Source organism: Cyanistes caeruleus, chromosome 17 (assembly GCF_971803275.1).
Source record: "Cyanistes caeruleus chromosome 17, bCyaCae1.hap1.1, whole genome shotgun sequence".
NCBI classification, from domain to species: Eukaryota; Metazoa; Chordata; class Aves; order Passeriformes; family Paridae; genus Cyanistes; species Cyanistes caeruleus.
In genome coordinates this window covers 15,073,926-15,090,184 of record NC_141717.1, presented here as the reverse complement: position 1 = coordinate 15,090,184, position 16,259 = coordinate 15,073,926, and the positions used below count along the sequence as shown (strand labels likewise).

The 16,259-nt window shown below is 42.7% G+C and overlaps 1 protein-coding gene across 4 annotated transcripts in view; it reads right to left on the bottom strand.

Annotated features, from left to right (window-relative positions):
* Nucleotides 1-16,259, bottom strand: part of LMF1 (lipase maturation factor 1) — a 139,782-nt gene that overhangs the window by 105,314 nt on the left and 18,209 nt on the right. Inside the window, exon 1 of one of the 4 annotated variants that reach the window (XM_086853853.1) lies at nt 12,557-12,624. The exons of 2 other annotated variants lie outside the window; for them this stretch is intronic. The gene's annotated coding sequence lies outside the window, so the exon portion shown is untranslated. Of the gene's footprint in view, nt 1-7,917; nt 8,074-12,556; nt 12,625-16,259 lie in introns of those variants that run through there. One more of the 4 variants, XM_086853852.1, reaches the window with a different exon arrangement.

The window sequence follows — 16,259 nt, the reverse complement described above, 5'->3', positions numbered from 1 at the left end:
AGGGACCTTAAAAATGATCTAATTCCAAATTCTCAGCTGGGCCAGAAAAGGATTTAAGAGATCACAACCCTTTATAAAGTGAGAGTCTCCCACTCTCAGTGACCACATAAGCGCAGATATTAAAGATAAATTATTTTCTGAAGTATCTAAAAAATGTGGAAATAAAAAAAGCACAACAAAGCTTCCCAAAGGAGGGAAAACTGCATTTCCAAAGAGCCCAGATCCTCTTCCTGATGCAGAGAAGGGAGCTTTCAGCATCTGTGGCATCCCAGGACTCAAAAATGAACTCAAAACGCTTCAAGACATTCCTGTACAGGATAATTTTCCAAGGAGAAAGTGCTGACCCTTAAAGAGCAGCACGTGTTGGGAGCTGCTTTAATCTCATTTTACTTTCCAACCTCACCGAGGAGAAGTTCAAAATGCTTTTTGTAACTGAGTCAGAGCTAAAAGGCACTCAATAAAAACCTCCACCGATTTCTTCTGGCCATAAATCCAAAAGGTAAAGATTGTGCAACACCGGTCCTTCATATTTAATAATAACAAACAGATGGGAAAATATTCTAATAAATTATTTGAACTGTCCAAGCTTTGTGTGCCAGAAAGTCCTGGCTAAATTCCCCTGCTCAAGCATCTCTGGAGCATTTTCCCTGCAGACCTCTGAGCGCTCCCTGCTCCTGGAGGGGGAAATATCAGCATCCTGTGACTTTCTTTTGAAATAAATTTAAAAAGACATGAAATCATCACTGGAGCTACGTCCTAGGGCTGACACAACCCAGCCTAATAAAAAGAAGAGTTTTCCATGATGGAGAAGGAGCTACAGCAGGGATCAAACACCCAGGAGCCCATGGAAAACCCCCAGGGATGAGATTTATCCCTGCTCCAGGCTCGGGATCACTCCTGGTTTGGGGGGTGGTGTTAAATCCCAAATGACGCTTTGGGATCGAACCTCTCCGGGCTCGGAGCACCCACAGCTTCCAGCTCCCATCCCGAGGGCCTGACAGCCCAAACTCCTGGAAACCCTGGAGCCTTTTGGGACAAACTCCCTGTGCTGTGCCCACGGATGTGCAGGAGAGCAGGAACGGCCCCGGAGGCAGCGCCAGCCTCGGGCACAGCCAGCTCACATCGGGGCTGTTCCATGGAAACATCAATCCCAGAGCTGGATTTGTTCACATTAAAGGGTCCAAACCACCAAATCTTGATTTTAAAGTGTTCTCCTCCTCTCCCTGGCCACTGTCTGAAAAGCTGAACGAGCCAGGAGAATGTTGTTAGGAATGTTATTAGGAATATTAATAAGCCATGCAAATGAGAATGGAAAATATCTGTATTGCATGTCGTGATAAAGGGGGTGAAAAGTGGGATTTTAAAGCTTAGCAGAGGACAGATGGGAAGAGCTACAGCTCTGCATTATCCCCTTAGACACCTCCCTGGCATTCCCTTCCCATCCCTCTGGGAATTTCTGTCTCTCCAGGCCGTGCTTTCCCCTGGCTGGGATATCCAGCACAGCTGGGCAAATCCAAGTGCGCTGATGCTGTCCCAGATTTCCACCTGGGATTTCCCCCAGTGCATTAAATGGAACAGAAAGGTCCTGGCAGTGTTTGTCCTGCTCACAACGGGTGACAAAGGGCTGTGCCCTCACTCTGGCAGACAACACACGGCTTCTCCCTTCCAAAATATTCCCTCAGGAACCCAAAACAAGGGACAAGAACCATTTCCCTGCAGGCTTCTGCCCCTCATCCTTCACCTTTTCCATCCTTCTTCTCCCCCTGAGGATCCTTTCACACCTCCTCCCCCTCTAAGCACAGATTTTACAGATAAATTCTTTTTGAAGTATCTAAAAATATGGAAATAAAGGGAAGAGAGCACAGCAAAAGCTCCATGTTTCTTGTGGCTCCTCCAGAGGACCAAAATTAAGTGACTCTGGAGCCTTCTCTCCTATGCTCTGGTTAAAAATCACCTGAAAGGAGAAAAGGGAACCAAACCCAAATGGAAAATAGCTGTTATTTGTTAAAACAATTATTAACCAGGCAAATGCTGTTGGGTTTTATGCACAAAAATACTCTTCTTTTACAGAATCACAATGCTTTGGGCTGGAAGGAACCTTAGGACAGGTAATTTTGGGATGCATCCCTTATAAAAAGAACAGGAAAACACCAGAATTGCCATAAAAGCAGCGACTGCTGCGGGTCTGGGGAGGGGAGCCGAGGTGCAGAGGAGATTTCAGAGCCGGAATTTAAAATCCTGACACTTATCTGCTCAGAGTAACAGCAAATATGTACCTTGGCTCCTTCCAGCTTCCCAGGGATGGCTGGGAAGAGGATGGCTTAACGCTGCGGTTTCACCCGGCTCGGGGATGGGAAAAAAAAGAACCCATGAGAAAATGATTTCTCTGGGCTTAAAGTAAATAAATGAATCCCCATCTCTCGAGGAGTTTCAGGGATGCAGTGAGGGGGTGGCCAGAAATATTTGGCTAGGTAGCATTGCCCTGAAATCAGGAATGAGAACACGAGTCTGGGACACCCCAGGGATGGGGGAATATTTCAGGAAATCGAGGCAGCCCACACAGGGCTCAGCAGGAAGCAGACTTGTGTGCAAAGATGCCACAGATGACAGAAAAACACAACAAGATTTCGACTCCCAGGAAATTCCTGTCCACAGACGAAGGTCGGGGACAGCAGGAGAAGTGGCAGCTCCATTCCTGAGCTCCCTGAGGTTTTTGGGACACGGCTCAAGCACAGCACCCACTTTCTGCTCTTTTCCTCCAGATTTTGCACATTTGATCTTGGACTGATTTAACCCCAAATCAGGAGTTCAGAAGGTGCAGTGAAACCCCACAAAACCCCTTCCCTGATTTTTAATGATGCTCAGTCATTCTTGAGCTCCTGCTCCCATTTAAAGGGAGGAGAGGCAGGGAAATACAGAAAATCTGGCTGCTAAGACGTTCCTCACATGCACAAACTCACTAAACCACACAATTTCTGTCCAAATTTGTATTTACCTCTCAACTACAACGTATTTTCTTCCTAATTTAAAGATGGTAAGGCAAAAAAAAACCCACAGAATCAATTCCAAAAATCCTGACTTGCTTTTGTTGACCCAGAAATCTGCTCAGCCCCAGCACATTCCCACAAATAATTCCAAGGAAACAATGTTTTTGGCCAAAGGAACTTCAAGAAGAAATCCACAAACAGCTCCATTCATGGACTTTGTTCCCTGCTCCGGGCAGATCAAGGAATCTGGATTTAGAGGAAGATCAAACTTGACCTCTGGCTCTCACTTCCACCAGTTTTGATGCACGGAGGGAACACAGAAAATGTAATAAACCTCAAAGTCGAGGCTTGTGAAGAATCCCAGAGAATTCCAAAAGGGGCTCTGCCAGCATAAATACAATTAAACAATTTAACCTTCAGCAGCATCGAGTTGTCAAATAAATATCTCTTAAGAAGACAACTTAAAAGAAGGGAAAAAAAAAATAAATCCCACAGTATTCCTTCTCCTCCTTCCAGCAGGAAAAAATGGCTAAGAATAGATAAGAACACAGGATAAATGTCCTGGAAAAAAAACCCCATAATTTTATTGCTCAAACCAATGGATTTTTAATCCATGGCCAAAAGAAAGTATCAGATAGGAATGGGCAGGAAAATGGGATTTTTTTTTTCCATTTCCACTGCAATGCTGTGGCTGCTTCCAGCTGGGATCCTGCAGGGAGATGGAGAAGGTGCTCCAGTCCAAGAGCTTTTTTAAGCTTCTCACTGATTAATAAAAGATAAAAAATTGAGGCCTTTTAACCCAACCCAAAGTTCTTCTCTGCTCTTCACACATTCCTGATGGAAAGCAATCAAAATCCACGGACTTCCACCCAAATCTCCACACCCCAGATCAATGAAAAGGATGGAGAATATCCCTAGAGTTGGATTCCTTAAAGAGGGTCCAACCTTCCCCAGAGCTCCCCACACAACTTCCAGCTGCCCCCAGATGTCCAGTGCCAAGATCCCAACCCTTTAATTGATAATTCTTCCGTAGAAGAACACCCATTCCCAGGAAAAAAACTCCAAAAACTCCATAGGAAGAGCTGGAATCATCCTCACAAATCACTGCCAGAAGACTTTGATGTGATGTAGATCAGGGCACGGAATGGGAACGAGCAGCAGAGAAATCAGATGTTGGAAATGACAGTGGATAATGGGAAAGAAAAACTCCAGCAGCTCCTTGGATGCCCTTTGGTTTCTTGGGATTATCCAGGGGCTCCTCTGCGCCTCAAGGTTTATTTAACTTCAGGAAAATACAAAACTAAATATCAAACTTCTTCCCCCCGTGCCAGACCTGAACTTTGGATGGAAGCAAGCCTTGAAGGCAGCTCTGCCCAACTCTCATCCTCCCTCCATCAAAAGCCTGGAGGGAATTTAAACAGCTCCATGCTGGGAACTGGAGGAGCCAGCACTGATCCACTGTTTTCACTGGAGCCTCCCCAGCTCGTCTTTCTCACTAAAAATTGGGAGAAAACCTTCCTATCTCCCACTTTCGAGGTGAATTCTGCTTTTAGGTGGGTTCTGGGCTCACAAAACATTCCCTGGAGCTGACTGTTCCCAGGTGAAGCCAAGCAGGTGGATTTTCCCTGGAGTTTGGGACAGCTGGCAAACACTGCAGGGATAAAACGTGCCAAAATCACTTGGCTTCTCAAGATCCTTCAAGCACAGAGGTTTAAAATCCAGCAGAACTCCATAAATCAGGTGGAGACCAGGTTGGGCAGGGCTTGGAGCAACCTGGGATAGTGGAAGGTGTCCCTGTGCATGGAACAAGATGAGCTTTGAGGTCCCTTCCAACCCAAACCATTCCATGATTCCATAAAATAAAGCCAACGTCCTCTGCAGCTGCTGTAACACCTGCCAAAAATCCTCTTTAAAACGCTTGTCTGGGTTTGTTGTTTTCTTTTAAAAACAAAAATAGAGCAAAAGGCTGAAAATAATCCCACAATACAAAACTTCCAGGAGCACTTTGTGTGGGTATCGCAGGTCAGCCTCGCTGAGGGACTTTGCTCTGGTTTTCCAGAGGGAAAACTCATCCTTTGTAACAAAAGGCGAACAACCAAAAGAGGGAGAAGCAACAACTCCCAGGAGATTTGTGACCACAACTGCAGCAGGTTCAGAGAGGTCCCAAATCCCTGAATTTCTTTTCCAAACCCTTCTGTGCCACAGGACAACGGGAGAACCCTGCAGGTGACACCAGCCGTGCCACACCTCCCATCCCTGCTCCCAGCACAGGTGGGGCTCATCCTGAAGGATGCAAAAAATTGGGATTGGATCTCTGGGGTCATCAAAATTCCCACTCCCTGAAGGAGTGGGGGAATTATCACCCCCTCCCAGCCACATTCCAGCTGGGGAATTCCATGGGATCTCCTCAAAGCCTAAAGAAGTGGGTGCTGTGTCCCACCCTGAGCACTGTCACACCACCTGAACTTCAGCCCAAAGTGGTGGCAGCATTTTGGTGCTGGCCAGAACTTCCCCAGTTTATAGTGAACTCGGAACGAGCCTTTCTTGGTTAAAAAAAATTTTAAAAATCCCTTTTTTAGCACAGAGGGAGCAATCAGCCCAAGCTGGGATGTTTGGACATCAAACCCTCCTCAAAGCATGAGCCATAGTTCAGATCCACCTCGCTGGGAAAAGGCTGCTGGAAGATTTTGATATTTTTTTAAAGAACCGAGCTGGAAGTTCCCAGATTCCCAGGCCTGTTCCTGCTCTTTCTCAGAAGGAGAAATGGGAACAGGCCGTGGGTTTAACAGGAGGCTTCACACAAATCCTGGGTAAGCTCGGGAGAGATAACGGAGAGGCTCCTGCAAGATAAGAGCAAGTGCTGGCTTGGTAAGGAGAGCTCAGGGCCAGGATCAAACTCTGCAGGTGAACCTGGGAACAGGTTCAGTCCTCCACACCAAGGGCAATTACAGCTAATTAAACTAATTGCCTTTCTCCTAGTGTAGAATCATCAATGGTTTGGGTTGAAGGGACCTTAGAGCCCATCCAGTTCCAATCCCAACACTCTCCACAATCCCAGGGTGCTCCAGCCTGGCCTTGGACACTTCCAGGGATCCAGGGGCAGCAGCAGCTTCTCTGGGAGAGCCATTCCAGCCCCTTCCCACCCTCATAGGGAGGAATTCCTTCCCAATATTCCACCTATCCCTGCCCTCTGGCAGTTTACGAGCTCTGCCCTTTATCCTCTCACAATCCATCCATATAAAAAGTGCCCTTCCCTGTTTTTTAACCCAGTCCAAACCGGGAGATAATTCCCTCAGCCACATCTAACACCAGATATTTCCCATCTAACAGCAGGCCACATCTTCCCAAATGATGGGAGACCAGGATCCAACTCTCAGCTTTGAAACAAACACCGGAGACAATCCCAATTAATGGAGCTACGCTTCAATCTGAGAGCCTTAACGAAGGAGATCCCCACTCTTGCCAGTCACCCAGTCCAATTCATTTTTTCTGATGGAAATCATGGAATGCCAGGATCATAAAGGTTGGGAAAGACCTCCGAGTCCATTTTTAGAGCAAGATCACAAAATCCCAGAATCCCTGAGGTTGGGAAAGGAGGATTCCCTCCAGGATCATCGAGTCCAAGCTGTGCCCGATGCCCACCTCATCCCCAGCCCAGAGCACCGAGTGCCACCTCCAGGAATTCCTTGGATACCTCCAGGGATAGGAACTCCAAACCTCCCTTGGGCAGCCCCTTCCAAGGCCCAACCACCCTTTCCATGGGGAAATTCTTCCCTAATTTCTCCCAAGAACGAAACCCCTGCCTGCAAAAGGCATTTTTGTTTGTTTCCTTTTTCTCAAGGCCGGGCCAAAAGTCGGTCACAAGAGCTGTGCAGAAACAATTTGCTTAGGGAAAGGTTTTCCCAGTTTCTGCAAGGCCAGCGTTCCCATTCCACCCACTTACATTCCTGGATTAAGGGAAAATAAAATCACATCCGCAGGCCGGTCAGCAGTGACACAGGTCGAGATGCAGGAACACGGCAAAGGGCTGGAAGAAAAATTCCACGCATGGAAAGCTCTTTTGGAGAAGTTCTGCACTCCTTCCAGCCCCACCATTTCCATCAGGCCTCGTTAAGGAGTATTTTATCCCTTCAGCTCATTTGCATAATTGCCGCAATCAAAGGCACTACTTTACAGTAATAACTTTAATGGCAGATTTTTCCTTAAACATTCTTTTTTAAATGCACCGAGGTCAGTGCATCCATGTGCCAGGAGAAATGCAGGCAGGAGGTGACACTCGGGAAACTCTGGGTGTGGAGAGCGACCAGCTGCTTTTTGTTTTGGGATTATTTCTGCTTTATCATGCTCAAGGTGCATCCCAGAACCGAAATGTTTGTCCATTAAACAGGAGCCTGGTTGGTATCTTGGCAATTTCCTGCTTTTTTTCCCCATTAATTTTGCTACAGTTGTCTTATTAGGAGGGAATCTGGCTCCTTTCCAGGCTAACACCAGGTTTTGGAAGGGAGAGCCCAAATCTCAACCTCTGGTTTGGCTTTACAGAACTGTGAGATGGTTTGAGTTGGAATGGACCTTAAAGCTCATCCCGTTCCAACCCCTGCCATGGGCAGGGCCACCTTCCCCTGGAGGTTTTCCCTGAGAAGTTGGAGCTCTGCCCTGTATCCCTCAAATCCACAGAGATAAGAACTTGGAGATAACATCTCCAAGGCTTCAGCAGCCTTGGAAGGTTTATTTTGAAGATAGACAAGAACCACTGGCCTAATTTTTAATTTCAAACACAGACTTAGAGAAAACAAGCTGAGATCCAACTGGAAGTCCACAGCAGGATCCAGCTGGGATTTCCACCCTGCAGCGACTCCAAGGTCTGAGTCCTCCAGAAAACCCAATTCCACCCCAAACCCCGCCAGTTCCACCAGCACATCCCCATATCCACCATGCTGGGATGTTCCTCATGGAAAGCTTCCCCAGGACCACGGGAGCTGGCTCCACATCCCAAGATTTGGGGGAACGCTTCCCCTAATTGAGGATCCCGAAGGAGCGGGGCCGGAGCGAAGGCCCCGCCGCCCTTTCATGCAGGCCTAACAACATCAAACCCAAACACCGAGGCCGGGCAGGGAAGCAGACAAGCCATAAATTAAAGCAGAGGATATGAATTCCACGCAGGCTGCAGCGTTGGGGTTAACGTGGGTCTGGAAGCAGTTTAGGGAAAACCTGGAGTGGCTGAGGGCCAGCTCTGAGCCGAGCTGCTCCGGCCTAATCGTTTCCTTCAGGCAGGCTACTCCAGCTCACTAATAGGTTTTAATAAAAACTTCCAATTGGGCCAGTAAACCCCTCATTAAGCTGTTTTTAAAGCATGAATTTAAGAGGGCCGGGGGTAAAAGGTCAGGGGGAGTTTTTAATTCAGACCGGCTGGCAAAAGGTGCTGTTGTGATTGAAAACACCAGAGTTCAAGTGTCCAGGGCCACATAAACATCCGACTCTGTCACTAGACCTGCTTAAGTGACAGCTTGAAAAATAGATTTAATAAGACAGAGAGAAAAGTTTCCCACTCTTACACCAGCAATAGGAACAGCAGATCCCAATATTAGGCAGGAATGGGAATGGTTGGGAAGCAGCTCCAGCCCTCCCATCCCGGTGTGGGGGGATGAATAAGGAGCAGCCCGTGGCCAGTGGGGTGTCCCACCATTCCCAGGGGTTCTGGGATACTGGGATGCAGGCTCTGCTGCTGGGAAGGGAGCAAAGTTCTCTGGGAATCCCACGGAGCAGCCCAGCCCCACGTCCTGTTCTCCCCAATGACCACTGCCATGGGATGCCAGCACGGGAATCCTGTGCTGCCACGTGGAACATCACAGAATCCCACATTGCTCCGGGCTGGAAGGGACCTTTGGGTTGGTCCAGCTCCACCCCCTGCCATGGGAAGTCTCCCAATATCCCAGATCTACTCCAACCTGGTCTTGGACTCTTCCAGGGATGGAGCAGCCACAGTTTCTCTGCCAGGAAATTCTCTTGGGCAGCCTCCCCCAGTGCAGAGGGGTCTGCAGGAATCTCCAGCTTAGCTCTGAGCACCTTAAGCCAAGCTTTGGACCTGCACCAAACCTTAAACCAGTGAAGTTTAAGCTCAGTTGTTTCATTTTCCTCTCATTTTCCTCCATGACCACAGAGCTGCTCTCCAGACCGGTGCAGCTAAAGGAAAACTTCCCCCCTTTCCCTGGGAACACTCACAGAGCAGAAATATCTTCTCCATCTCACCCAGAACCCCAGCTGTGCACTCCAACATTTAATTTTATGTCAATGCACATCTAAAATTCGAGATCCCTGAAGACCTTTTAAAAGAAAATCCTCCTTGGAACAATTTGCATTGAAGCAAAGAGCGAGGATTTAACAAGTGATGGAGAATTACAAATACTCGGCTCTCAACTTTTTATTCCACTTCTAATCAAAACACACTTCAGCTCAAATTCTGAGCTAATAGATGCAATATCAAATTGGGGGGCATTTTGGGTAGGAACTCAGTTATTTGCTCATTCCATGTTTACAGATAACAGAAAAAAAACCCCTCTGGATTTTGTCCAGGGATTGTCTTCTCTCCACACCAAAATTAACAAGGAAGTTTACTGGGAGAGGTAGGGGGAGGAAAAAAAACAAAACAAAAAAAAAGCTTTTGCTTTTAAAATGTGCTTCTAATTCTGGCCTGCAAGGAGTGCAGAAGCCAGGCTCTCTGGAATGATCCCTAAGGAAACATTTGCTTTGGCTCCAAACAGGACACTTTGGAGCATCAGGAGTCAAAGAGGATCAGCTGCTCCTCCATCCTTTCTGTTTAATGATCCCATTGATGGCCACGAGGGCAGCAGATGCATTCCTGCCTTTCCTGCCTGCTCCTTGCTGGGAACAGGGATCTGATAACCACTGGGATAATTTGGGATCTCTCTGGACAGTGACCTCATTTTCCCTGGATTTTCACTCAACACAAATCCACTCAAACTCACTTCATCCTTGCAGTTTTCCTGCTTTTAACTCCCCAGTGCCACCTTTTTTTGACCAAGCAGGACTCAGGACCCTCAAAGTCTCTTCTGAATATCTGGGGCTCCTCAAAAGCAGAAGGCAGAGCAGAAAAACAGAGGAAAAGAAAGCCTGGAAAAGAGCAGCACCTTTCCCAAGCCTCTGCTAGAGCAGGGACAATAAATCCCTACATGGAATCACATTTCCACTGGGGGAATAAAAGGAGTCCTGGGAGGCAGAAGCTTCCCCAGGAGCTCCTCCTGCTCCAGGAGAGAACCCAGGGTGAGGAACAGCAAAGGTGGCACCACCACAGACCTGGTGGGGCAGTTCTGGTGTTGTTCCAAGCCAGGAGAACACAGCTCCTGAATTTTCAGGAAGGAGAAAGCAGCAAGGAAAGGGAAAGGCAGAGCTGAGCCAGGCCAGGCCACCTGGAAAGGGGAGAATGCGAGGGAAAGGCCTTGGAACAGCCAAGCTCGAGGAGGAGATTTAGGCTGAGGATGGAGAAGCCAGGAAAGCTCTGGAGGAGCAGCCTGGTGAAGGCAGGCAGCACATCCAGCCATCCCAAAAATCCAGCCAGGAAGCCTCACCCAAAAATAAGGAGGAAAAGCAGCTCTGGATCTGTGCCCACCCACAGGGAAGGACCCAGGTGCCACCACCCCTGCACCGAGGGCACCACGCTGGGTCCAAAGCCAGCTTCACCTCACAACAACAATAAACTAAGCCTAAAGTGATCCCAGCTCAGCTGGTTCCAGAGCAGCACAAGCCCTGGTTGATGCCCACTCCAGGATCTGCATCCCAGAGCAGCTCCTCAGCTTCCAGGGATACACAGCCCAGCCTGGTGCTCCACATTCCTGATTCCCATCTCGTTCCCTTCCAGCACTTTTAATCATTTTTCCCTGCCAGGACTAAGAGCAAAAAGCAAAACCTGTGGCAATACCAGCTGATCCCACAGCTTGTTGTTATTTCCAGGCTCTGGAGTTCTTTAAAATCCACAGGGACAGCCTGGAGTTTGAATAGAGGCTACCAAAACCCATCCTGAGATGGAGCAAAATAAAAAAAAAAAACCTCCCCACTTCCTGGAGGGGGATAGGAAACAGTCAGCACTTACAAAGAACTCTCCAGGAATTTTTGTTTTTTAAGGATCTTGCTTTGAAGTGGATGCTCCCAAAGAATGAGGCTTCCAGAGCTCAGCAATATTTAATGTACTGCCCCAGCAATGGATGACAGTGTTGTTGTTTCAGCTATATTATAACAAAAATATTGTGGTTTTCCTGTACTCTAACAAAAGGAACTGGAGATTTACATCTCCTTCATCTCATTCCGAAGGAGCCCTCACGCCAAAAACGGGGAAGGGAGAGACCCCACTGCGTACAAAGGGCTCCTTGGAGAGGGATCTCCACTTGGGACACAAGGAAAGGCCAAAAAAATATGAAACACCACTTGAAAAGCAAAAAAAAAAAAGAACCCAACTATTTTTTGACACCCATCAGCGACACATCCAGAGGATGAGCAGCCCCAGTCCAATCCTCAGGGTTTGTGTTGTCCTGGATTAAATGATTAATTATTTAATGATTAAATATCCACATCTAACAGGGAGGAATTTTCTGGAAGGCTTTATGGATCAGAATGGAAAATTTTCCACTTGAAGAAGCTCAACATTCCCAGAAACCCTCAGACAGTTGAGAGCACCAGCTTGAACTCCAGAACAATCCATCGGAAATGAGGAGACGGCTGCAATTCCCAGAAGGAAAAGGGATCGTAGGGATTTAGGGATTGACACCAGTGGAACAGAACCATTCCTTTCTGAATAACCAGATTCCATCTGGGACAAGTTGGGAACACAAATCCCATTTCCAACCCTCACCCAGAGTCCTCCTCCACCCCTCCCTCCCACGGCACCGGCACATTCCTGATGGGACACAAAACAGGCTGATTGAAAATGTTATTCCATGGCAGGAATTCCCAGAAATCCAGCACTTTTCCCAAGATTTCCACAGAGAGGAATGCTTCCAGCAGGATTTCAATTTTCCATTTAGGAACGGGTTGGAAAACTGAATAAAAATATCCAACTGGGAAAAGAAAATCCGACCTCCAAGGAAACAACACGTGCAGCTCATCCCAGGGAAAATCCCAGGATAGGAATGAGATTCCTGATATCCAAAATACCTGTGGAAAGGGAATTTGGGAGGAAGAGATTCCCTGCCAGGAATATCCTTCATTCCCTTCATCCCAAACATGATCTCAGCCTCAATTTATAGAATTTCCTTTCTTTTTAGGGCATTTGGGCAGAAAGAAATGCAGTGAAAGCTTATCAAAAGCTTAATGAAAATATAAATGTAATAAAAATTAAATCATAAATAAAAGAAAAATCAATAAATTATATAGAATAATAAAAATACAAATATAGAATATAGAATAATATAAATATTAAAAATCTAATATAAAATAATAATAAAAAATCCTTAAATTTAAAAAAATTAAATTTTCTCAGAGAAAGAGAAAAAAGAAAAATAACAATTTTAAACATGTCAGAGGAGGAGTGAACAAGTTGGAAGAAGGGAAAAGCTACATACCCACAAATGCATCAATAAAATATTACTGCAGCTTTGGGCTCATTTTTAGTCACTTACCAAAGGAATACCTGCAAAACAAAATGAAGAAAAAGCAAAAGAATTAAAATTGGGGTTGAGAAATTCCAGGGAACGATGTCTCGTGTTGGTTTTGCCCCTCACTTCCGACATTTGGACTTTAAAAATGAAAATAAGGAATAAGGAAAAGGCCAGAAAATGGAACAAATGGGAAAAGGCTGCTGGTGGGAATGGAAGAAGAGGAAATTCCCGAATTTTTGGGCTCCTCAGCATTCCAAGGAATTGTCCCCTTTCCTTGGATAAAGCAGCAGGCACAGAAGGAAGGCCCTGCCCCAAATCCCACCAGGTCTGGATTTCCCAGGGGCTGCTCCTGCTTTTCCCACTGGAATTCCCTCCAGCCTCAGCACGGTGATTTTCTGTAAAATCACCAATTCTGATTAAAACTGACTTTTAATCCCAAAGCTGAGCAGGTTTGAAGATGCCATTCTTCAGATTTTTATTCCCAGTACATCCCCAATCCCAGCACTTAATTTGGATTTATCTATCTGCATATATTAATGTATTTGTAGCATATTAAATTAACCAAAAATAACCCACCCACCATACTGAGAAGCACAAAGATTTCAAAGAGTTTTAGAGGGATTTGCTATGAGTGAAAATATCCTGAATAAATTATAAATATAGTATATATAAATATCTAAATAATATCTAATATAATAACATATTATATTAATAGAGTATATAACATAATACTATACTATATTAATGGTATATAATAATATCGAATATAATAATATATAATATAATAATATATAAAATCAAAATATAAAATCAAAATATTGAATATAGAAATAAGATCAAATATAGAAATAATATAGAAAATAAAAATAATATAGAAAATAAAAATAATACAGAAAATAGAAATAATACAGAAAATAGAAATAATACAGAAAATAGAAATAATACAGAAAATAGAAATAAGATCAAATATAGAAATAATACAGAAAATAGAAATAACACAGAAAATAGAAATAATACAGAAAATAGAAATAACACAGAAAATAGAAATAACACAGAAAATAGAACTATCAAAATATATAAATATTTAATATTAAATATATTAATAATATATAAATATCCTGCATAAATTGCATTTTCTACATGCAAACGTGGTTTCTGAACAAATCAAACTCAATATCTTGCGCCAGATTTAACAACAATTTCCTACGGATTTACTGACACAAAGAAAAAATAAAAAAACAGGGTAATTAGTAATTTAATTAATAACAAAAGCAGCTTTTAATGAAGTTATCTGCCACTGTTGTCTCCACCCCACTCGTGGTGCCACCAACTCACAGGAATTATTCTCATTTTTGGCACAAATTAAGAACCCCCCGAGGCTCATTTCAAACACACAACACCCCCTCCATAAAAAAAATAACAAGGAATTAATAAAATATTGTATTTTTCTGAAGCACATGAAGTTTTCTGACGTGTGTCTGGTGCTGATTACATCAATCCAGGCTCATGTGATGACAGGAAAACACTTGGGGATTTATTTCTCCTGAGAAACCCGCGAGACAAGCGCCAAGGAAAGCAAAGCAAAGGCCCCGCCCCGAATCCATAAAAACAGCGGGAATTCTTCCAGGGATTTCTTCATTTTTAATAGGTATGAGCAGGGCAGGTACCAAATTCCCAGATTTCAGGTTGGGGTTTAGACCTTAATCACTGTTTTTTTCCTTTTGGAGGAAAAAAAATAATCAGTTATAAAATTTATATTTATTTATATATATTATTTATTTATATTTATATATAAAATTTATAGTGAGTTAATAAAAGTATTTATTAAAAAATGTGGGGGTTTTTTTTATATTTTGGTATTTGAAACATTCCCAACAGATAAGGAAAAATATGGATTTGATTTTGATTTTTTGACCTGCACATCGTCCAAACCCAGAAATTCTGCTGGTTCCAAGGATATTCCACTTGGATTGCCTAAATCCCATTAAAAAGTGATATTTTTAATGGGATAAATCCCATTAAAAAGTGATATTGTGGCTGTTTTCTGCTGGGTGAGACAATATTTATCACCTGATTTGTCAGGGGAGGAAAATCCATGTCCCACTTAGCCTGGATCAGCTGGGAATCATAAACATCATTTAATATTTGAGTTAAATTGTTTTTACCGCCTTGTCCTGATGATTAATTCTGGCTTCAGGATATTCATGGGAAGTAAAAACTGAGAGCAAAACCTGCTTTGAACCCCATTAATCCCAAGGAAAACTCTTCCTGCTGTCACAGGGGGGTCTGAGGACACAGGAATTCCCAAACCCACCCAAAATTCCCCCTTTTCCAGAGAATTCCTATTTTTTTCCTGCATGCAGAGCATGGGGGATGATGGTTTTTATTTGCTGGAGGAGGAGCTCATCAGCCAGACTTGCTCTATAAATTCACATTTAATTCCCCACTCAGCTACCCCAGAGCTGCAGGAGTTGTGTGGGACAGGGATCTCTGAATCTGTAAAACATTCCCTCCCAAAAAATACTGCAAATAAAATCCATCAAAAACAGGGCAAAGCAGGCAGAAATTTATATATTTTACACATAAAACACATAAATATGATTTATATAATATTTTTATATGATGGATAGATATCCATGATCTATCATCATGGACAGCTCTCCATCCATGGATGTTCTGAGGAAAATCCAGTTGTGTTTGTAATAAAATCAGAGTAAATCCAGTTGCACCTCAGCAGTGCCTGACATGAGCTCCTTCCAGCCAAATTCCCAGAGGGAGGAGAATTCCCTGCTCATCCCTAAACCTGCAGCTCCCACAGCCCAAAATCCTCCATGGAAAGGGGCAACTTCCATCTCCAGGGAAAAGTTGTTTGGCTACAGGCACATCTTTGTTATTGTTCTTATAATAGATAATGTTATATATTATATATAATATCCTTATTCTATATTATTATATGTTATATATTTATGTTATATATAATATCCTTATTCTGTATTATTATATAACATAGAATATATTTATGTTATATATAATATCCCTATTCTATATTATTATATATTTATATCTAATAATATATGATTTTATATATAATATACATATATATTATATAATTATATATATTATATACATTCTATATGATATCCTTATTCTGTATTATTCTATATTAGATATAATAATCTATATAATTATATATTATATATATTTATCTAATATATAATTATATTTATATATGTACATAATATATAACTATATATTATAATATATATAATATTATATATAAATTATATATTATATAAAATATAATTATATATGATATATAATATCTATTATATTTAATTTATAGAATATATTATATATTATATTATATATAATATATTATTATATATAATTATATATTATATATTAATTTATATTATTATATAAATATATATAAATATAATTGGTTACTTTAATTTCTTTATAAATATAATAAATATATTTATAAATATAATAAATATATTCATAAATATAGTAAATATATTTATAAATAAATTTAATAAATATTCTTATATAGTATAATTATATATATTAATATAATAAATGTAATATTATTATACTTTATTTACAAATATTGATATTATATAAATATTATTATGTGAATATTATTATTTATATGTTATATTATTAT